Source organism: Oncorhynchus nerka, linkage group LG9a (genome assembly GCF_034236695.1).
Source record: "Oncorhynchus nerka isolate Pitt River linkage group LG9a, Oner_Uvic_2.0, whole genome shotgun sequence".
In the NCBI taxonomy this organism is placed as follows: domain Eukaryota; kingdom Metazoa; phylum Chordata; class Actinopteri; order Salmoniformes; family Salmonidae; genus Oncorhynchus; species Oncorhynchus nerka.
Window position 1 is genome coordinate 6,470,524 of NC_088404.1, and position 22,500 is coordinate 6,493,023.

At 48.6% G+C, this 22,500-nt stretch overlaps 1 protein-coding gene across 5 annotated transcripts in view; it reads right to left on the reverse strand.

Moving 5' to 3' along the window:
* The window catches only part of LOC115123518 (tight junction protein ZO-1-like), a 224,165-nt gene that overhangs the window by 194,476 nt on the left and 7,189 nt on the right, over window positions 1–22,500 (reverse strand). The gene's annotated exons all lie outside the window — the stretch shown is intronic.

Below are 22,500 nucleotides of genomic sequence, written 5' to 3' on the forward strand. Positions count from 1 at the left end.
ATGAGAGAGCTGAAATGAGAAAGCTCCAATGAGAGAGCTCCAATGAGAGAGCTCCAATGAGAAAGCTCCAATGAGAGAGCTCCAATGGGAGAGCTCCAATGAGAGAGCTCCAATGAGAGAGCTCCAATGAGAGAGCTCCAATGAGAGAGCTCCAATGAGAAAGCACCAATGAGAGAGCTCCAATGAGAGAGCTCCAATGAGAGAGCTCCAATGAGAGAGCTGAAATGAGAAAGCTCCAATGAGAGAGCTCCAATGAGAGAGCTGAAATGAGAAAGCTCCAATGAGAGAGCTCCAATGAGAGAGCTCCAATGAGAGAGCTGAAATGAGAAAGCTCCAATGGGAGAGCTCCAATGAGAGAGCTGAAATGAGAAAGCACCAATGAGAGAGCTCCAATGAGAGAGCTGAAATGAGAAAGCTCCAATGAGAGAGCTCCAATGAGAGAGCTCCAATGAGAGAGCTGGAATGAGAAAGCTCCAATGAGAAGAGCTCCAATGAGAAGAGCTCCAATGAGACCTTTGAACTTGAGAGGGGTCATATGGAACACTAAGTTCTGGATACTGACAGGCCTATAACATCTGACTAATATGAAATGAAATGCAGAATGAAGGAGGGTAAGTGGACTAATATGAAATGAAATGCAGAATGAAGGAGGGTAAGTGGACTAATATGAAATGAAATGCAGAATGAAGGAGGGTAAGTGGACTAATATGAAATGAAATGCAGAATGAAGGAGGGTAAGTGGACTAATATGAAATGAAATGCAGAATGAAGGAGGGTAAGTGGACTAATATGAAATGAAATGCAGAATGAAGGAGGGTACGTGGACCGATTCATTTCTTACATCTAAAAAAACCCAAGGAAACTATGAATAACTAATTAACTAATGAATAACTAATGAATAACTAATACACGAATGAATAACCAATTATTGTCATATTTAAAACTAATGCTCAAAATCATCTTCTCCTCGTGAACCAGGGATGTGACAAATTTAAAAAAATGTCTTCACGTTTAAATGGACAATTTTGTATTTGTGTTTTCCGTTAAAACGATAAGAACAATTTGTAAAATTCCATGTGAATTTCACAATGCAGCTGCGTTGCTGTCAGTAAGAGACGGAAGACGGAACACACATCATTAGTGACGAGAACGAACAGGGGTGTACTCATTCATCCAAACGAGATTTTATATTGGACAAATTGGGTCCCTCCCCATTTCGGTCAATTTGCTTCCGTTTTAAGAAACGTTTTGCAACAGAATCGGCGTAATGAATACGCCCCTCAGGAGAACCAGCGGGAGGGAGAGAGAGGAGGGGGGGCAGGGAGAAAGAAAGAAACCGTGAGGAGGGGGAGGGAGAAAGAAAGTCAGCCAGTCATCCAGCCAGCCAGACATCCAGCCAGCCAGTCATCCAGCCAGCCAGACATCCAGCCAGACAGTCAGTCAGCCAGACATCCAGTCAGCCAGACAGTCAGTCAGCCAGAAAGACATCCAGTCAGCCAGACATCCAGTCAGCCAGACATCCAGCCAGACATCCAGTCAGCCAGACATCCAGCCAGACAGCCAGCCAGCCAGACATCCAGTCAGCCAGCCAGCCATACATCCAGTCAGCCAGCCAGCCAGACATCCAGTCAGCCAGCCAGTCAAACGTAATTACAGAGCTTAGTAATTATTCTCAGTAGCTCAGCCTAGATAATTTAGTCTGTCTAAAACCAGATCATTTTCCAACAGAAGCAGCACTAACTGTTCGGCTAGGCTAAAACCAGCAACACTGATTTGTGTAGCTGCAGAGAAGCTAGGCTAGGCTAAAACCAGCAACACTGATCTGTGTAGCTGCAGAGAAGCTATGCTAGGCTAAAACCAGCAACACTGATCTGTGTAGCTGCAGAGAAGCTATGCTAGGCTAAAACCAGCAACACTGATCTGTGTAGCTGCAGAGAAGCTATGCTAGGCTAAAACCAGCAACACTGATCTGTGTAACTGCAGAGATGCTAGGCTAGGCTAAAACCAGCAACACTGATCTGTGTAGCTGCAGAGAAGGTAGTATATAGGCTAGGCTAAAACCAGCAACACTGATCTGTGTAGCTGCAGAGAAGGTAGTATATAGGCTAGGCTAAAACCAGCAACACTGATCTGTGTAGCTGCAGAGAAGGTAGTATATAGGCTAGGCTAAAACCAGCAACACTGATCTGTGTAGCTGCAGAGAAGCTATGCTAGGCTAAAACCTGCAACACTGATCTGTGTAGCTGCAGAGAAGCTAGGCTAGGCTAAAACCTGAAACACTGATCTGTGTAGCTGCAGAGAAGGTAGTATATAGGCTAGGCTAAAACCAGCAACACTGATCTGTGTAGCTGCAGAGAAGCTATGCTAGGCTAAAACCTGCAACACTGATCTGTGTAGCTGCAGAGAAGGTAGTATATAGGCTAGGCTAAAACCAGCAACACTGATCTGTGTAGCTGCAGAGAAGCTAGTATATAGGCTAGGCTAAAACCAGCAACACTGATCTGTGTAGCTGCAGAGAAGCTATGCTAGGCTAAAACCTGCAACACTGATCTGTGTAGCTGCAGAGAAGGTAGTATATAGGCTAGGCTAAAACCTGCAACACTGATCTGTGTAGCTGCAGAGAAGCTAGGCTAGGCTAAAACCAGCAACACTGATCTGTGTAGCTGCAGAGAAGCTAGGCTAGGCTAAAACCTGAAACACTGATCTGTGTAGCTGCAGAGAAGGTAGTATATAGGCTAGGCTAAAACCAGCAACACTGATCTGTGTAGCTGCAGAGTAGGTAGTATATAGGCTAGGCTAAAACCAGCAACACTGATCTGTGTAGCTGCAGAGAAGCTATGCTAGGCTAAAACCTGCAACACTGATCTGTGTAGCTGCAGAGAAGCTAGTATATAGGCTAGGCTAAAACCAGCAACACTGATCTGTGTAACTGCAGAGAGGCTAGGCTAGGCTAAAACCAGCAACACTGATCTGTGTAACTGCAGAGAAGCTAGGCTAGGCTAAATACTGGCTAAGCTAAAGAGAGCTAGTCAGAATACAGTACTTACAGCAATAGTACATCCCGGTCGTCTCAAATAAAAACACCAGTCCAATCCCAGCCCCACCTCCTGCTCTGCTGTTCCTCCAGCTGTTCCTCCTCCTCAGTAAATCCCAAAGCAGCAGAAGGTTCCGACAGACGCACATCAGCAGCAGCCACCTCCGTATTGTAGTACATGACGCCTCTTAACCAATAGAAGCAGGGAGAACAGCTCACGCTGCCCTATCCCAAACCCCCCTCCCTTCCTCGGGCTCACACACAACTGGTAATCTATGCTTTCTATCATATACTGTAGATGTACAGGTGATGGAACAAAATCCCGCAATCAGAGATAAGAAAATCAGCTACAACTCAATCCATCTCTTAATATGCTACATATGAGTCAGTGATTTACATGACCAACATCTCTCTTTCTTTTAGTATCTCTCTCTCTCTCTTTCAGTATCTCTCTCTCTTTTAGTATCTCTCTCTCTTTTAGTATCTCTCTCTTTCAGTATCTCTCTCTTTTAGTATCTCTCTCTCTTTTAGTATCTCTCTCTCTCTTTCAGTATCTCTCTCTCTTTCAGTATCTCTCTCTCTATTTCAGTATCTCTCTCTCTTTTAGTATCTCTCTCTATTTCAGTATCTCTCTCTCTTTCAGTATCTCTCTCTCTCTTTCAGTATCTCTCTCTCTTTTAGTATCTCTCTCTCTCTTTCAGTATCTCTCTCTCTTTCAGTATCTCTCTCTCTTTTAGTATCTCTCTCTCTCTCTTTCAGTATCTCTCTCTCTTTTAGTATCTCTCTCTATTTCAGTATCTCTCTCTCTTTTAGTATCTCTCTCTCTCTTTCAGTATCTCTCTCTCTTTCAGTATCTCTCTCTCTTTCAGTATCTCTCTCTCTTTCAGTATCTCTCTCTCTTTTAGTATCTCTCTCTATTTCAGTATCTCTCTCTCTTTTAGTATCTCTCTCTCTCTTTCAGTATCTCTCTCTATTTCAGTATCTCTCTCTCTTTTAGTATCTCTCTCTCTCTTTCAGTATCTCTCTCTCTTTCAGTATCTCTCTCTCTTTCAGTATCTCTCTCTCTTTCAGTATCTCTCTCTCTTTTAGTATCTCTCTCTATTTCAGTATCTCTCTCTCTTTTAGTACCTCTCTCTCTCTCTTTCAGTATCTCTCTCTCTTTTAGTATCTCTCTCTCTCTCTTTCAGTATCTCTCTCTCTTTTAGTATCTCTCTCTCTTTCAGTATCTCTCTCTCTTTCAGTATCTCTCTCTCTCTCTTTCAGTATCTCTCTCTCTTTTAGTATCTCTCTCTCTTTCAGTATCTCTCTCTCTTTCAGTATCTCTCTCTCAGTATCTCTCTCTTTCAGTATCTCTCTCTCTTTTAGTATCTCTCTCTCTCTTTCAGTATCTCTCTCTCTTTCAGTATCTCTCTCTCTCTCTTTCAGTATCTCTCTCTCTTTCAGTATCTCTCTCTTTTAGTATCTCTCTCTCTTTCAGTATCTCTCTCTCTTTCAGTATCTCTCTCTCTCTCTTTTAGTATCTCTCTCTCTTTCAGTATCTCTCTCTCTTTCAGTATCTCTCTCTCTCTTTTAGTATCTCTCTCTCTTTCAGTATCTCTCTCTCTTTTAGTATCTCTCTCTCTTTCAGTATCTCTCTCTCTTTCAGTATCTCTCTCTCTCTCTTTTAGTATCTCTCTCTCTTTCAGTATCTCTCTCTATTTCAGTATCTCTCTCTCTTTCAGTATCTCTCTCTCTTTCAGTATCTCTCTCTATTTCATTATCTCTCTCTCTCTTTCAGTATCTCTCTCTCTTTCAGTATCTCTCTCTTTTAGTATCTCTCTCTTTTAGTATCTCTCTCTCTTTCAGTATCTCTCTCTCTTTTAGTATCTCTCTCTCTTTCAGTATCTCTCTCTCTTTCAGTATCTCTCTCTCTCTTTTAGTATCTCTCTCTCTTTCAGTATCTCTCTCTCTTTTAGTATCTCTCTCTCTTTCAGTATCTCTCTCTCTTTCAGTATCTCTCTCTCTCTCTTTTAGTATCTCTCTCTCTTTCAGTATCTCTCTCTATTTCAGTATCTCTCTCTCTTTCAGTATCTCCCTCTCTTTCAGTATCTCTCTCTATTTCATTATCTCTCTCTCTCTTTCAGTATCTCTCTCTCTTTCAGTATCTCTCTCTTTCAGTATCTCTCTCTTTTAGTATCTCTCTCTCTTTCAGTATCTCTCTCTCTTTTAGTATCTCTCTCTCTTTCAGTATCTCTCTCTTTCAGTATCTCTCTCTTTCAGTATCTCTCTCTCTCAGTATCTCTCTCTTTCAGTATCTCTCTCTTTCAGTATCTCTCTCTCTCAGTATCTCTCTCTTTCAGTATCTCTCTCTTTCAGTATCTCTCTCTTTCAGTATCTCTCTCTTTCAGTATCTCTCTCTTTTAGTATCTCTCTCTCTTTCAGTATCTCTCTCTCTCTTTCAGTATCTCTCTCTCTTTCAGTATCTCTCTCTCTCTTTCAGTATCTCTCTCTCTCTTTCAATATCTCTCTCTTTCAGTATCTCTCTCTCTCTTTCAATATCTCTCTCTTTCAGTATATCTCTCTCTTTCAGTATCTCTCTCTCTTTCAGTATCTCTCTCTCTTTCAGTATCTCTCTCTCTATTTCAGTATCTCTCTCTCTTTTAGTATCTCTCTCTATTTCAGTATCTCTCTCTCTTTCAGTATCTCTCTCTCTTTTAGTATCTCTCTCTTTCAGTATCTCTCTCTCTTTTAGTATCTCTCTCTTTCAGTATCTCTCTCTCTTTTAGTATCTCTCTCTTTCAATATCTCTCTCTCTTTTAGTATCTCTCCATTGTACATTCTCCTGGCATGGAGGTGAATCCCCCTGGCCTGGCAGCGATCTCTCTGTGTGGGATCTGCAGACTACAGCATCTCTCTCTCTCCCCCTGCCCTCTCTCTCTACTCTCTCTGCTCTCGCTCGCTCTGCTCTCTGCCCTCTCTCTCTCCCCTCTCTGCCCTCTCTCTTTCTCCCCTCTCTGCCCTCTCTCTCTCTCTGCTCTCTCTCGCTTCTGCCCTCTCTCTCGCTCTGCTCTCTCTCCTCTCTCTCTCGCTCTTCTCTCTGCCCTCTCTCTCTCTCTCTGCCTCTGCTCTCGCTCTCTGCTCTTTCTCTCTCTGCTCTCTCTCCCTCTCTCTCTCTTTCTGAACAGCACAGCCATCCATACCGCAGTGAAAACTGCTGTATCGGACTTAACCCTCACCGTGCCAGAGGTGGGACTAGAGAGTTCTCACACACTACAGGAACCTTCCTCTGCCTGCTGCTCCCACTCTGCATGTGGGCCAGATAATGACATTACAGTATGTTATCCTGGGTGGGCAGCATTGCATTACAAGCATAGGCATATGGGATATTATATTATGTCACACAAGGACATGCTGGAACAACATGGGACATTTTAGCGCAAATGGCTAGGAGTTGGCTATACATGGACTGGCCGGTTGGGCCAAATCTTCTAAAACGATGTTGGAGACTTTTGTCAGACAAATGAACATTAAATTCTCTAGCAACAGCTCTGGTGGACATTCCTGTAGTCAGCATGCGAATTGCACGCTCCCTAAAAACTTGAGACATCTGTGGAATTGTGTTGTGTGACAAAATTGTACATTTTGAGACTAGCCTTTTATTGTCCCCAGCACAAGGTGCACCTGTGTAATGATAATGCTGTTTAATCAGCTTCTTGATATGCCACACCTGTCAGGTAGATGGATTATCTTGGCAAAGGAGAAATGCTCACTAACAGGGATGTAAACACAATTAGAGTAACATACTTTTTTGTGTGGAACATTTCTGCTCATGAAACAGGGGACCAACATTGTTGTGGGTCTGGGCAGGGGTGATGTTGTGGGTCTGGGCAGGGGTGATGTTGTGGGTCTGGGCAGGGGTGATGTTGTAGGTCTGGGCAGGGGTGATGTTGTGGGTCTGGGCAGGGGTGATGTTGTGGGTCTGGGTCTGGGCAGGGGTGATGTTGTGGGTCTGGGCAGGGGTGATGTTGTGGGTCTGGGCAGGGGTGATGTTGTGGGTCTGGGCAGGGATGATGATGTGGGTCTGGGCAGGGGTGATGTTGTGGGTCTGGGCAGGGTGATGTTGTGGGACTGGGTCTGGGCAGGGGTGATGTTGTGGGTCTGGGTCTGGGCAGGGGTGATGTTGTGGGTCTGGGCAGGGGTGATGTTGTGGGTCTGGGCAGGGGTGATGTTCTGGGTCTGGGCAGGGGTGATGTTGTGGGTCTGGGCAGGGATGATGATGTGGGTCTGGGTCTGGGCAGGGGTGATGTTGTGGGTCTGGGCAGGGGTGATGTTGTGGGTCTGGGCAGGGGTGATGTTGTAGGTCTGGGCAGGGGTGATGTTGTAGGTCTGGGCAGGGGTGATGTTGTGGGACTGGGTCTGGGCAGGGTGATGTTGTGGGTCTGGGTCTGGGCAGGGGTGATGTTGTGGGTCTGGGCAGGGTGATGTTGTGGCACTGGGCAGGGGTGATGTTGTGGGTCTGGGCAGGGGTGATGTTGTGGGTCTGGGCAGGGGTGATGTTGTGGGTCTGGGCAGGGGTGATGTTGTGGGTCTGGGCAGGGGTGATGTTGTAGGTCTGGGCAGGGGTGATGTTGTGGGTCTGGGCAGGGGTGATGTTGTGGGTCTGGGCAGGGGTGATGTTGTGGGTCTGGGCAGGGTGATGTTGTGGGTCTGGGTCTGGGCAGGGGTGATGTTGTGGGTCTGGGTCTGGGCAGGGTGATGTCGTGGCACTGGGCAGGGGTGATGTTGTGGGTCTGGGCAGGGGTGATGTTGTGGGTCTGGGCAGGGGTGATGTTGTGGGTCTGGGCAGGGGTGATGTTGTGGGTCTGGGCAGGGGTGATGTTGTGGGTCTGGGCAGGGGTGATGTTGTGGGTCTGGGCAGGGGTGATGTTGTAGGTCTGGGCAGGGGTGATGTTGTGGGTCTGGGCAGGGTGATGTTGTGGGTCTGGGCAGGGGTGATGTTGTGGGTCTGGGCAGGGTGATGTTGTGGGTCTGGGTCTGGGCAGGGGTGATGTTGTGGGTCTGGGTCTGGGCAGGGTGATGTTGTGGCACTGGGCAGGGGTGATGTTGTGGGTCTGGGCAGGGGTGATGTTGTGGGTCTGGGCAGGGGTGATGTTGTGGGTCTGGGCAGGGGTGATGTTGTGGGTCTGGGCAGGGGTGATGTTGTGGGTCTGGGCAGGGGTGATGTTGTGGGTCTGGGCAGGGTGATGTTGTGGGTCTGGGTCTGGGCAGGGGTGATGTTGTGGGTCTGGGTCTGGGCAGGGTGATGTTGTGGCACTGGGCAGGGGTGATGTTGTGGGTCTGGGCAGGGGTGATGTTGTGGGTCTGGGCAGGGGTGATGTTGTGGGTCTGGGCAGGGGTGATGTTGTGGGTCTGGGCAGGGGTGATGTTGTGGGTCTGGGCAGGGGTGATGTTGTGGGTCTGGGCAGGGTGATGTTGTGGGTCTGGGCAGGGGTGATGTTGTGGCACTGGGCAGGGGTGATGTTGTGGGTCTGGGCAGGGGTGATGTTGTGGGTCTGGGCAGGGGTGATGTTGTGGGTCTGGGCAGGGGTGATGTTGTGGGTCTGGGCAGGGTGATGTTGTGGGTCTGGGTCTGGGCAGGGGTGATGTTGTGGGTCTGGGTCTGGGCAGGGGTGATGTTGTGGGTCTGGGTCTGGGCAGGGTGATGTTGTGGCACTGGGCAGGGGTGATGTTGTGGGTCTGGGCAGGGGTGATGTTGTGGGTCTGGGCAGGGGTGATGTTGTGGGTCTGGGCAGGGGTGATGTTGTGGGTCTGGGCAGGGGTGATGTTGTGGGTCTGGGCAGGGGTGATGTTGTGGGTCTGGGCAGGGGTGATGTTGTGGGTCTGGGCAGGGGTGATGTTGTGGCACTGGGCAGGGGTGATGTTGTGGGTCTGGGCAGGGGTGATGTTGTGGGTCTGGGCAGGGGTGATGTTGTGGGTCTGGGCAGGGGTGATGTTGTGGGTCTGGGCAGGGGTGATGTTGTGGGTCTGGGCAGGGGTGATGTTGTGGGTCTGGGCAGGGGTGATGTTGTGGGTCTGGGCAGGGGTGATGTTGTGGGTCTGGGCAGGGGTGATGTTGTGGCACTGGGCAGGGGTGATGTTGTGGGTCTGGGCAGGGGTGATGTTGTGGGTCTGGGCAGGGGTGATGTTGTGGGTCTGGGCAGGGGTGATGTTGTGGGTCTGGGCAGGGATGATGATGTGGGTCTGGGCAGGGGTGATGTTGTGGGTCTGGGCAGGGTGATGTTGTGGGACTGGGTCTGGGCAGGGGTGATGTTGTGGGTCTGGGTCTGGGCAGGGGTGATGTTGTGGGTGGGTCTGGGCAGGGGTGATGTTGTGGGTCTGGGCAGGGGTGATGTTCTGGGTCTGGGCAGGGGTGATGTTGTGGGTCTGGGCAGGGATGATGATGTGGGTCTGGGTCTGGGCAGGGGTGATGTTGTGGGTCTGGGCAGGGGTGATGTTGTGGGTCTGGGCAGGGGTGATGTTGTAGGTCTGGGCAGGGGTGATGTTGTAGGTCTGGGCAGGGGTGATGTTGTGGGACTGGGTCTGGGCAGGGTGATGTTGTGGGTCTGGGTCTGGGCAGGGGTGATGTTGTGGGTCTGGGTCTGGGCAGGGTGATGTTGTGGCACTGGGCAGGGGTGATGTTGTGGGTCTGGGCAGGGGGTGATGTTGTGGGTCTGGGCAGGGGTGATGTTGTGGGTCTGGGCAGGGGTGATGTTGTGGGTCTGGGCAGGGGTGATGTTGTGGGTCTGGGCAGGGGGTGATGTTGTGGGTCTGGGCAGGGGTGATGTTGTAGGTCTGGGCAGGGGTGATGTTGTGGGTCTGGGCAGGGGTGATGTTGTGGGTCTGGGCAGGGGTGATGTTGTGGGTCTGGGCAGGGTGATGTTGTGGGTCTGGGTCTGGGCAGGGGTGATGTTGTGGGTCTGGGTCTGGGCAGGGTGATGTTGTGGCACTGGGCAGGGGTGATGTTGTGGGTCTGGGCAGGGGTGATGTTGTGGGTCTGGGCAGGGGTGATGTTGTGGGTCTGGGCAGGGGTGATGTTGTGGGTCTGGGCAGGGGTGATGTTGTGGGTCTGGGCAGGGGTGATGTTGTGGGTCTGGGCAGGGTGATGTTGTGGGTCTGGGTCTGGGCAGGGGTGATGTTGTGGGTCTGGGTCTGGGCAGGGTGATGTTGTGGGCATGTTGTGGGTCTGGGCAGGGGTGATGTTGTGGGTCTGGGCAGGGGTGATGTTGTGGGTCTGGGCAGGGGTGATGTTGTGGGTCTGGGCAGGGGTGATGTTGTGGGTCTGGGCAGGGGTGATGTTGTGGGTCTGGGCAGGGGGGGTCTGGGCAGGGTGATGTTGGGTCTGGGTCTGGGCAGGGGTGATGTGGGTGGGTCTGGGCAGGGGTGATGTTGTGGGTCTGGGCAGGGGTGATGTTGTGGGTCTGGGCAGGGGTGATGTTGTGGGTCTGGGCAGGGGTGATGTTGTGGGTCTGGGCAGGGGTGATGTTGTGGGTCTGGGCAGGGGGTGATGTTGTGGGTCTGGGCAGGGGTGATGTTGTGGGTCTGGGCAGGGGTGATGTTGTGGTCTGGGCAGGGGTGATGTTGTGGGTCTGGGTGATGTTGGGGTCTGGGCAGGGGTGATGTTGTGGCACTGGGCAGGGTGATGTTGTGGGTCTGGGCAGGGGTGATGTGTGGGTCTGGGCAGGGGTGATGTTGTGGGTCTGGGCAGGGGTGATGTTGTGGGTCTGGGCAGGGGTGATGTTGTGGGTCTGGGCAGGGGTGATGTTGTGGATGTGTGTGTGTGTCTGTATGTTGTATTTTGTACGTGGATGTTTTGTTTTGTATTTTTTTTTAAAGAGAAACAGAAATAAAAAAACACGCAGATAACGCGAGTTATTCATGTTATTTTATACCCTAATAACCTAATCCTTGTTCTCAAAACATGTACAACGTATCCACTCATCATATGATTCACATCTGTAGAGACCAGTAGGCTACATATGTAGGGGAGATTCTTCCTCTTATAGAGATGATTATTTATTTTTAAATCAGCCTTTAGTAAAGAAGGATTGGTGATGGGGATGAAAAGCATGCTTGGGTTCAGTTCAGCAGTTATTCTATATGGAAAAGTGTATTTATAGCCCAAGGTTGCTGACACCATCGTGTTATAAAGAGGTCCATAACTAATCATTAGTGCTTACCTTCCAGAAGAGGAGGACGGGGGCAGATTGAGACTAGGGTCCCAAATGGCACCCTATTCCCTATGTCGTGCACTAATTTTGACCAGAGCCCTATAGAACCCTATTGGATCCTGGTCAAAAGTAGTGCACTTCATAGGGAATAGGGTGCCATTTGGGTGGGAGGCAGCCTGAATCTGCAGCATATTTCACAGGAATAACTTTCCACTGACTGTGGCGTTAGCATGGTAGAGGGACGGAGTTAGTCTGTCCTCTGTCTCAGAGGGTAGATGGACCAGGGTGAGCATGGTAGAGGGACGGAGTTAGTCTGTCCTCTGTCTCAGAGGGTAGATGGACCAGGGTGAGCATGGTAGAGGGACGGAGTTAGTCTGTCCTCTGTCTCAGAGGGTAGATGGACCAGGGTGAGCATGCTAGAGGGACGGAGTTAGTCTGTCCTCTGTCTCAGAGGGTAGATGGACCAGGGTGAGCATGGTAGAGGGACGGAGTTAGTCTGTCCTCTGTCTCAGAGGGTAGATGGACCAGGGTGAGCATGGTAGAGGGACGGAGTTAGTCTGTCCTCTGTCTCAGAGGGTAGATGGACCAGGGTGAGCATGGTAGAGGGACAGAGTTAGTCTGTCCTCTGTCTCAGAGGGTAGATGGACCAGGGTGATTATGGTAGAGGGACAGAGTTAGTCTGTCCTCTGTCTCAGAGGGTAGATGGACCAGGGTGAGCATGGTAGAGGGACAGAGTTCGTCTGTCCTCTGTCTCAGAGGGTAGATGGACCAGGGTGAGCATAGTAGAGGGACGGAGTTAGTCTGTCCTCTGTCTCAGAGGGTAGATGGACCAGGGTGATTATGGTAGAGGGACAGAGTTAGTCTGTCCTCTGTCTCAGAGTGTAGATGGACCAGGGTGAGCATGGTAGAGGGACGGAGTTAGTCTGTCCTCTGTCTCAGAGGGTAGATGGACCAGGGTGAGCATGGTAGAGGGACGGAGTTAGTCTGTCCTCTGTCTCAGAGGGTAGATGGACCAGGGTGAGCATGGTAGAGGGACGGAGTTAGTCTGTCCTCTGTCTCAGAGGGTAGATGGACCAGGGTGAGCATGGTAGAGGGACGGGGTTAGTCTGTCCTCTGTCTCAGTGGGTAGATGGACCAGGGTGAGCATGGTAGAGGGACGGAGTTAGTCTGTCCTCTGTCTCAGAGGGTAGATGGACCCTGCTGTCTCCCTTTTACTGTCATACAACCTGGCTAAGAAAACATGGAAACTGACTGTAGAGCCTACATGGATACTGACGGTAGAGCCTACATGGATACTGCCTACATGGATACTGACTGTAGAGCCTACATGGATACTGCCTACATGGATACTGATTGTAGAGCCTACATGGATACTGACTGTAGAGCCTACATGGATACTGACTGTAGAGCCTACATGGATACTGCCTACATGGATACTGACTGTAGAGCCTACATGGATACTGACTGTAGAGCCTACATGGATACTGACTGTAGCGCCTACATGGATACAGCCTACATGGATACTGACTGTAGAGCCTACATGGATACTGACTGTAGAGCCTATATGGACACTGACTGTAGAGCCTACATGGATACTGACTGTAGAGCCTACATGGATACTGACTGTAGAGCCTACATGGATACTGACTGTTGGCCTACAATAAACAACTGTTTTAAGGAAACTAGGTGTCACCCAGTGGTAGGTTGAACTATTTCCTGTGTTTAAAGACACTCTATCCATTGAGGCCACCAGTTCCCTAAACATTTGTGATCACTGCCCAGAATCTATTTCCAGTAGTCAATGATAGCCAAGCCAGTGAGCACTGGAGGAGGGTCAGTACAAAGATGATAACCAGAGAGGAATCAGAGAGCTGGAGAGTCTGGCTTTTTCTGAGCCACACGTGCCAGAGAATCACCAGCAGCTCCTGAACTCAATCAGCCCAGTGGGAGTTTATCAGTGGACCACAAGCAGAGCAGGAATATGCCGATAAGATTGTCCTTCCCTTCCTGGGCCCTGCCTCCCTCCCTTCCCTCCCTGGGCCCTGTCTCCCTCCCTTCCCTTCCTGGGCCCTGCTTCCCTCCCTCCCTCCCTGGGCCCTGTCTCCCTCCCTTCCCTTCCTGGGCCCTGCTTCCCTCCCTTCCCTCCCTGGGCCCTGTCTCCCTCCCTTCCTTCCCTGGGCCCTGCCTCCCTCTCTTCCCTCCCTGGGCCCTGCCTCCTCCCTTCCCTCCCTGGGCCCTGCCTCCCTCTCTTCCCTCCCTGGGCCCTGTCTCCCTCTCTTCCCTCCCTGGGCCCTGCTTCCCTCCCTTCCCTCCCTGGGCCCTGTCTCCCTCCCTTCCCTTCCTGGGCCCTGCTTCCCTCCCTTCCCTCCCTGGGCCCTGTCTCCCTCCCTTCCTTCCCTGGGCCCTGCCTCCCTCTCTTCCCTCCCTGGGCCCTGCCTCCCTCCCTTCCCTCCCTGGGCCCTGCCTCCCTCTCTTCCCTCCCTGGGCCCTGTCTCCCTCTCTTCCCTCCCTGGGCCCTGCCTCCCTCCCTTCCCTCCCTGGGCCCTGCCTCCCTCTCTTCCCTCCCTGGGCCCTGTCTCCCTCCCTTCCCTTCCTGGGCCCTACCTCCCTCCCTTCCCTCCCTGGGCCCTGCCTCCCTCCCTTCCCTCCATGACTCCAGACTCCCGTACCAGACTCCCCCACCAGACTCCCGTACCAGACTCCCCTACCAAAATCCCCTACCAGACTCCCGTACCAGACTTCCGTACCAGACTCCCGTACCAGACTTCCCTACCAGACTCCCCTACCAGACTCCCGTACCAGACTTCCGTACCAGACTCCCGTACCAGACTCCCCTACCAGACTACCGTACCAGACTTCCCTACCAGACTCCCCTACTAGACTCCCCTACCAGACTCCCCTACCAGACTCCCCTACCAGACTCCTCTACCAGACTCCTCTACCAGACTCCCCTACCAGACTTCCCTACCAGACTCCCCTACCAGACTCCCCTACCAGACTCCCCTACCAGACTCCCGTACCAGACTCCCCTACCAGACTTCCCTACCAGACTCCCGTACCAGACTCCCGTACCAGACTCCCGTACCAGACTCCCCTACCATTGTAATTACTATCACTGTCTTCTTAAGACTCATATTTGTATTTATGTCAATTGTGCATAGGGTCATTGCATACAGTGGGGCAAAAAATTATTTATATAGCCACCAATTGTGCAAGTTCTCCCACTTAAAAAGATGAGAGAGGCCTGTAATTTTCATCATAGGTACACTTCAACTATGACAAACAAAATGAGAAAAAAAATCTAGAAAATCACATTTAAGGATTTTTAATGAATTTATTAGCAAATTATGGTGGATTTTCTCATTTTGTCTGTCATAGTTGAAGTGTACCTATGATGAAAATTACAGGCCTCTCTCATCTTTTTAAGTGGGAGAACTTGCACAATTGGTGGCTGACTAAATACTTTTTTGACCCACTGTATATTCAAATGCAACAAAGATGACTGTGTGTGTGTGTGTGTGTGTGTGTGTATGTGTGTGTGTGTATGTGTGTGTGTGTGTGTGTGTGTGTGTGTGTGTGTGTGTGTATGTGTGTGTGTGTGTGTGTGTACGTGTACGTGTGTGTGTGTGTGTGTGTGTGTGTGTGTGTGTGTGTGTGTGTGTGTGTGTGTGTGTGTGTGTGTGTGTGTGTGTGTGTATGTGTGTGTATGTGTGTGTGTGTGTGTGTGTGTGTGTGTGTGTGTGTAATAATTATAATGTAACACCAATAACAGTAATAATAATAATAATAATAATACATTTGCCATTCCCTTGTTTACAGAGATGGACGTGCAGCAGGCAAACCCAGTGATGCTACTGGTCCCTCCATCTACAGACACAGACACTCCATCAAGCATTTAAAAATGGAGGCAAACCCAGTGATGCTACTGGTCCCTCCATCTACAGACACTCCATCAAGCATTTAAAAATGGAGGCAGACCCAGTGATGCTACTGGTCCCTCCATCTACAGACACTCCATCAAGCATTTAAAAATGGAGGCAAACCCAGTGATGCTACTGGTCCCTCCATCTACAGACACAGACACTCCATCAAGCATTTTAAATGCAGGCAGGTTATGTACCCACATCAAAACATGCTCCAGACCTCACTGCAGCCCTTTTCATATTACATTACAGAGGACATGATGCCATTTCATATTGTTGAGAGGCCCGTCTTTCTGAGGCTGATGAAGGTTGCCGTGCCTCACTACAAAGTGGCCATACAACGCCTGAAATCCCAAACCTGTACAACCAGGTTAAAGCTGATGTTGGGGGAACAAAGTTTGGTTCAAAAGGCACATGGTTTGGCTGCAACTACTGACCTCTGGACCAATGAAAGCAGGGGGATGGTTCAACCCTACATCAGCTTCACTTTCCATTACCTCACTCCCAGACTGCCTGGAATCAAACTGCCTGGAATCAAACTGCCTGGAATCAAACTGCCTGGAATCAAACTGCTTGGATACACAGTTCCAGAAAGATCTCTCGGCTCACAAAATCAGAGAGTTTTTTTGAGAATATGCTGGAAGAGTGGGGGGAGGGGGGGGGGTCAACAAGAAAGAACTGGTCTGTATAACCACAGACAAGGCTTTTGATCAGGTCCCAGATATGTGGCTTTGGCTGCTTCGACCCATCATTTGAACCTGGCCATCTCAAAGGCTCTGAAAAATATCAGAGGGTTGACACAGCAGTCAAGGCCTGGCGTCATCTGGTCCAAGGCTTCTCACGGAGCTGGAAGAGAAGGAGAGAACTGAGAGAAAAAGCAAGCCGCCCTCAACATTGTCACAGAAGGCTCTGATCCATGATGATGTGGTGACTCGATGGGGGATCTACACACAAGATGCTTGAGTGTGTCCTCAGAGAACAGCAGCCGGTCTGTGTGCCACTGGCTGGACAACGAGGAACATGGCATCTGATGACCCAAGGATGCCGACATAAGTGTCATGGGAGCAACTGTGCCAGATCCATGAACCTCTGAGCAAGTTTACAGATGCACTTGCCTCAGAGACACGAGTGACACTGTCAGCCATCAAGCCTGTCCAGGACCACATCACCTGTGATGTTCTGGTGGATACGGAGCCATCCCTGACCAGGGAGATGATACGGAGCCATCCCTGACCAGGGAGATGATACGGAGCCATCCCTGACCAGGGAGATGATACGGAGCCATCCCTGACCAGGGAGATGAAAAGGATACGGAGCCATCCCTGACCAGGGAGATGATACGGAGCCATCCCTGACAGGGGAGATGATACGGAGCCATCCCTGACCAGGGAGATGATACGGAGCCATCCCTGACCAAGGAGATGATACGGAGCCATCCCTGACCAGGGAGATGATACGGAGCCATCCCTGACCAGAGAGATGATACGGAGCCATCCCTGACCAGGGAGATGATACGGAGCCATCCCTGACCAGGGAGATGATATGGAGCCATCCCTGACCAGGGAGATGATACGGAGCCATCCCTGATCAAGGAGATGATATGGAGCCATCCCTGACCAGGGAGATGATACGGAGCCATCCCTGACCAGGGAGATGATACGGAGCCATCCCTGACCAGGGAGATGATACGGAGCCATCCCTGACCAGGGAGATGATATGGAGCCATCCCTGACCAGGGAGATGATATGGAGCCATCCCTGACCAGGGAGATGATACGGAGCCATCCCTGACCAGGGAGATGATACAGAACCATCCCTGACCAGGGAGATGATACGGAGCCATCCCTGACCAGGGAGATGATACAGAGCCATCCCTGACCAAGGAGATGAAAAGGATACGGAGCCATCCCTGACCAAGGAGATGATATGGAGTCATCCCTGACCAAGGAGATGAAAGGATACGGAGCCATCCCTGACCAAGGAGATGATATGGAGCCATCCCTGACCAGGGAGATGAAAAGGATACGGAGCCATCCCTGACCAGGGAGATGATACAGAGCCATCCCTGACCAGGGAGATGAAAAGGATACGGAGCCATCCCTGACCAGGGAGATGATATGGAGCCATCCCTGACCAGGGAGATGAAAAGGATACGGAGCCATCCCTGACCAGGGAGATGATATGGAGCCATCCCTGACCAGGGAGATGATACGGAGCCATCCCTGACCAGGGAGATGATACAGAGCCATCCCTGACCAGGGAGATGATACGGAGCCATCCCTGACCAGGGAGATGATACGGAGCCATCCCTGACCAGGGAGATGATATGGAGCCATCCCTGACCAGGGAGATGATACGGAGCCATCCCTGATCAAGGAGATGATATGGAGCCATCCCTGACCAGGGAGATGATACGGAGCCATCCCTGACCAGGGAGATGATACGGAGCCATCCCTGACCAGGGAGATGATAAGGAGCCATCCCTGACCAGGGAGATGATATGGAGCCATCCCTGACCAAGGAGATGATACGGAGCCATCCCTGACCAGGGAGATGATACAGAGCCATCCCTGACCAGGAAGATGATACGGACCCATCCCTGACCAGGGAGATGATACAGAGCCATCCCTGACCAAGGAGATGAAAAGGATATGGAGCCATCCCTGACCAAGGAGATGATATGGAGTCATCCCTGACCAAGGAGATGAAAGGATACGGAGCCATCCCTGACCAAGGAGATGATACGGAGCCATCCCTGACCAGGGAGATGATACAGAGCCATCCCTGACCAGGGAGATGATATGGAGCCATCCCTGACCAGGGAGATGATACGGAGCCATCCCTGACCAGGGAGATGATATGGAGCCATCCCTGACCAGGGAGATGATACAGAGCCATCCCTGACCAGGGAGATGATATGGAGCCATCCCTGACCAGGGAGATGATATGGAGCCATCCCTGACCAGGGAGATGATACGGAGCCATCCCTGACCAGGGAGATGATACAGAGCCATCCCTGACCAGGGAGATGATACGGAGCCATCCCTGACCAGGGAGATGATACGGAGCCATCCCTGACCAGGGAGATGATATGGAGCCATCCCTGACCAGGGAGATGATACGGAGCCATCCCTGATCAAGGAGATGATATGGAGCCATCCCTGACCAGGGAGATGATACGGAGCCATCCCTGACCAGGGAGATGATACGGAGCCATCCCTGACCAGGGAGATGATAAGGAGCCATCCCTGACCAGGGAGATGATATGGAGCCATCCCTGACCAAGGAGATGATACGGAGCCATCCCTGACCAGGGAGATGATACAGAGCCATCCCTGACCAAGGAGATGAAAAGGATACGGAGCCATCCCTGACCAAGGAGATGATATGGAGTCATCCCTGACCAAGGAGATGAAAGGATACGGAGCCATCCCTGACCAAGGAGATGATACGGAGCCATCCCTGACCAGGGAGATGATACAGAGCCATCCCTGACCAGGGAGATGATATGGAGCCATCCCTGACCAGGGAGATGATACGGAGCCATCCCTGACCAGGGAGATGATATGGAGCCATCCCTGACCAGGGAGATGATACGGAGCCATCCCTGACCAGGGAGATGATACAGAGCCATCCCTGACCAGGGAGATGATACGGAGCCATCCCTGACCAGGGAGATGATACAGAGCCATCCCTGACCAAGGAGATGAAAAGGATACGGAGCCATCCCTGACCAGGGAGATGATACAGAGCCATCCCTGACCAAGGAGATGAAAAGGATACGGAGCCATCCCTGACCAAGGAGATGATATGGAGCCATCCCTGACCAAGGAGATGAAAGGATACGGAGCCATCCCTGACCAGGGAGATGATACAGAGCCATCCCTGACCAAGGAGATGAAAAGGATACGGAGCCATCCCTGACCAAGGAGATGATATGGAGCCATCCCTGACCAAGGAGATGAAAGGATACGGAGCCATCCCTGACCAAGGAGATGATATGGAGCCATCCCTGACCAGGGAGATGAAAAGGATACGGAGCCATCCCTGACCAGGGAGATGATACGGAGCCATCCCTGACCAGGGAGAGGAAAAGGATACGGAGCCATCCCTGACCAGGGAGATGATACGGAGCCATATGTATATGGTTCTGTTGTTCTTACATCCACATTGCTTTACTTGTGTTGCTTATTTGATTTGCTTACTTCAGGAAAACTTTTACCTCTCATGGCCACATGGTGCCATCTTTAATGTTAAATGTTATTATTTTAATGTTTATGCACGCCAAAAAGTGCATAGTGCTGCTAATTATACCGATAGTGCCGATAACACGATAACACTGATAGTACCGATAACACTGATAACACTGTTAGTACCGATAACACTGTTAGTACTGATAACACTGATAACACTGATAGTACTGATAACACTGATAACACTGATAGTACTGATAATACTGTTAGTACTGATAACACTGATAACACTGATAGTACTGATAACACTGTTAGTACTGATAACACTGTTAGTACTGATAACACTGATAACACTGATAGTACTGATAACACTGATAACACTGATAGTACTGATAACACTGATAACACTGATAGTACTGATAACACTGATAACACTGATAGTACTGATAACACTGTTAGTACTGATAACACTGATAACACTGATAGTACTGATAACACTGATAACACTGATAGTACTGATAATACTGATAACACTGTTAGTACTGATAACACTGATAACACTGATAGTACTGATAACACTGATAACACTGATAGTACTGATAATACTGATAACACTGATAGTACTGATAACACTGTTAGTACTGATAACACTGTTAGTACTGATAACACTGTTAGTACTGATAACACTGATAGTACTGATAACACTGATAACACTGTTAGTACTGATAACACTGATAACACTGTTAGTACTGATAACACTGATAACACTGATAGTACTGATAACACTGATAACACTGATAGTACTGATAACACTGTTAGTACTGATAACACTGTTAGTACCGATAACACTGATAGTACTGATAACACTGTTAGTACTGATAACACTGTTAGTACTGATAACACTGTTAGTACTGATAACACTGATAGTACTGATAACACTGTTAGTACTGATAACACTGATAGTACCGATAACACTGTTAGTACCGATAACACTGTTAGTACTGATAACACTGATAGTACTGATAACACTGTTAGTACCGATAACACTGTTAGTACCGATAACACTGTTAGTACTGATAACACTGTTAGTACTGATAACACTGTTAGTACTGATAACACTGTTAGTACTGATAACACTGTTAGTACCGATAACACTGATAGTACCGATAACACTGTTAGTACCGATAACACTGTTAGTACTGATAACACTGATAGTACTGATAACACTGTTAGTACTGATAACACTGTTAGTACCGATAACACTGATAACACTGTTAGTACTGATAACACTGTTAGTACTGATAACACTGTTACTACCGATAACACTGATAGTACTGATAACACTGTTAGTACCGATAACACTGATAGTACTGATAACACTGTTAGTACTGATAACACTGTTAGTACCGATAACACTGTTAGTACCGATAACACTGATAGTACTGATAACACTGTTAGTACTGATAACACTGTTAGTACTGATAACACTGTTAGTACTGATAACACTGATAGTACTGATAACACTGTTAGTACTGATAACACTGTTAGTACTGATAACACTGATAGTACCGATAACACTGATAGTACCGATAACACTGATAGTACCGATAACACTGATAGTACCGATAACACTGATAGTACCGATAACACTGATAGTACGATAACACTGATAGTACCGATAACACTGTTAGTACCGATAACACTGTTAGTACTGATAACACTGTTAGTACCGATAACACTGATAGTACTGATAACACTGTTAGTACCGATAACACTGATAGTACGATAACACTGATAGTACCGATAACACTGTTAGTACCGATAACACTGTTAGTACCGATAACACTGTTAGTACCGATAACACTGTTAGTACCGATAACACTGTTAGTACCGATAACACTGATAGTACTGATAACACTGTTAGTACTGATAACACTGATAGTACTGATAACACTGTTAGTACTGATAACACTGATAGTACCGATAACACTGATAGTACCGATAACACTGATAGTACCGATAACACTGTTAGTACCGATAACACTGTTAGTACCGATAACACTGTTAGTACCGATAACACTGTTAGTACCGATAACACTGTTAGTACCGATAACACTGATAGTACTGATAACACTGATAGTACCGATAACACTGTTAGTACTGATAACACTGATAGTACTGATAACACGGGTAGTACCGATAACACCAATAACACCGATACTACTCCCGAACAACAGCCTTTGACTTCACTGACTTGCCAGATTGTCAATCAATGTGATTTTTGTTTAATTGAATCTCCCTCGGTATAGGGCTATTTGGGTCATCTGTTTCTGGCTGACCAAATAAGTGGAGGTGGTATAGCTTATCTATCCGTTTGCACATCTATCACTGATCAGAAACATTTAGCGTGCTATAATGTAGCCTAAACCACTGATCAGAAACATTTAGCATGCTATAATGTAGCCTAAACCACTGATCAAAAACATTTAGCATGCTATAATGTAGCCTAAACCACTGATCAGAAACATTTAGCATGCTATAATGTAGCCCAAACCACTGATCAAAAACATTTAGCATGCTATAATGTAGCCTAAACCACTGATCAGAAACATTTAGCATGCTATAATGTAGCCTAAATCACTGATCAAACACATTTAGCATGCTATAATGTAGCCTAAACCACTAATCAAAAACATTTAGCATGCTATAATGTAGCCTAAATCACTGATCAGAAACATTTAGCATGCTATAATGTAGCCTAAATCACTGATCAAAAACATTTAGCATGCTATAATGTAGCCTAAATCACTGATCAAACACATTTAGCATGCTATAATGTAGCCTAAACCACTAATCAAAAACATTTAGCATGCTATAATGTAGCCTAAATCACTGATCAGAAACATTTAGCATGCTATAATGTAGCCTAAATCACTGATCAAAAACATTTAGCATGCTATAATGTAGCCTAAACCACTGATCAAAAACATTTAGCGTGCTATAATGTAGCCTAAACCACTGATCAAACACATTTAGCATGCTATAATGTAGCCTAAACCACTGATCAAAAACATTTAGCATTTTTTTTGTTTGTTAAATGTATATTTATTTATTCTAATACTAGTAAAGGCTCAGTAAAGGCTCAGTAAAGGCTCAGTAAAGGCC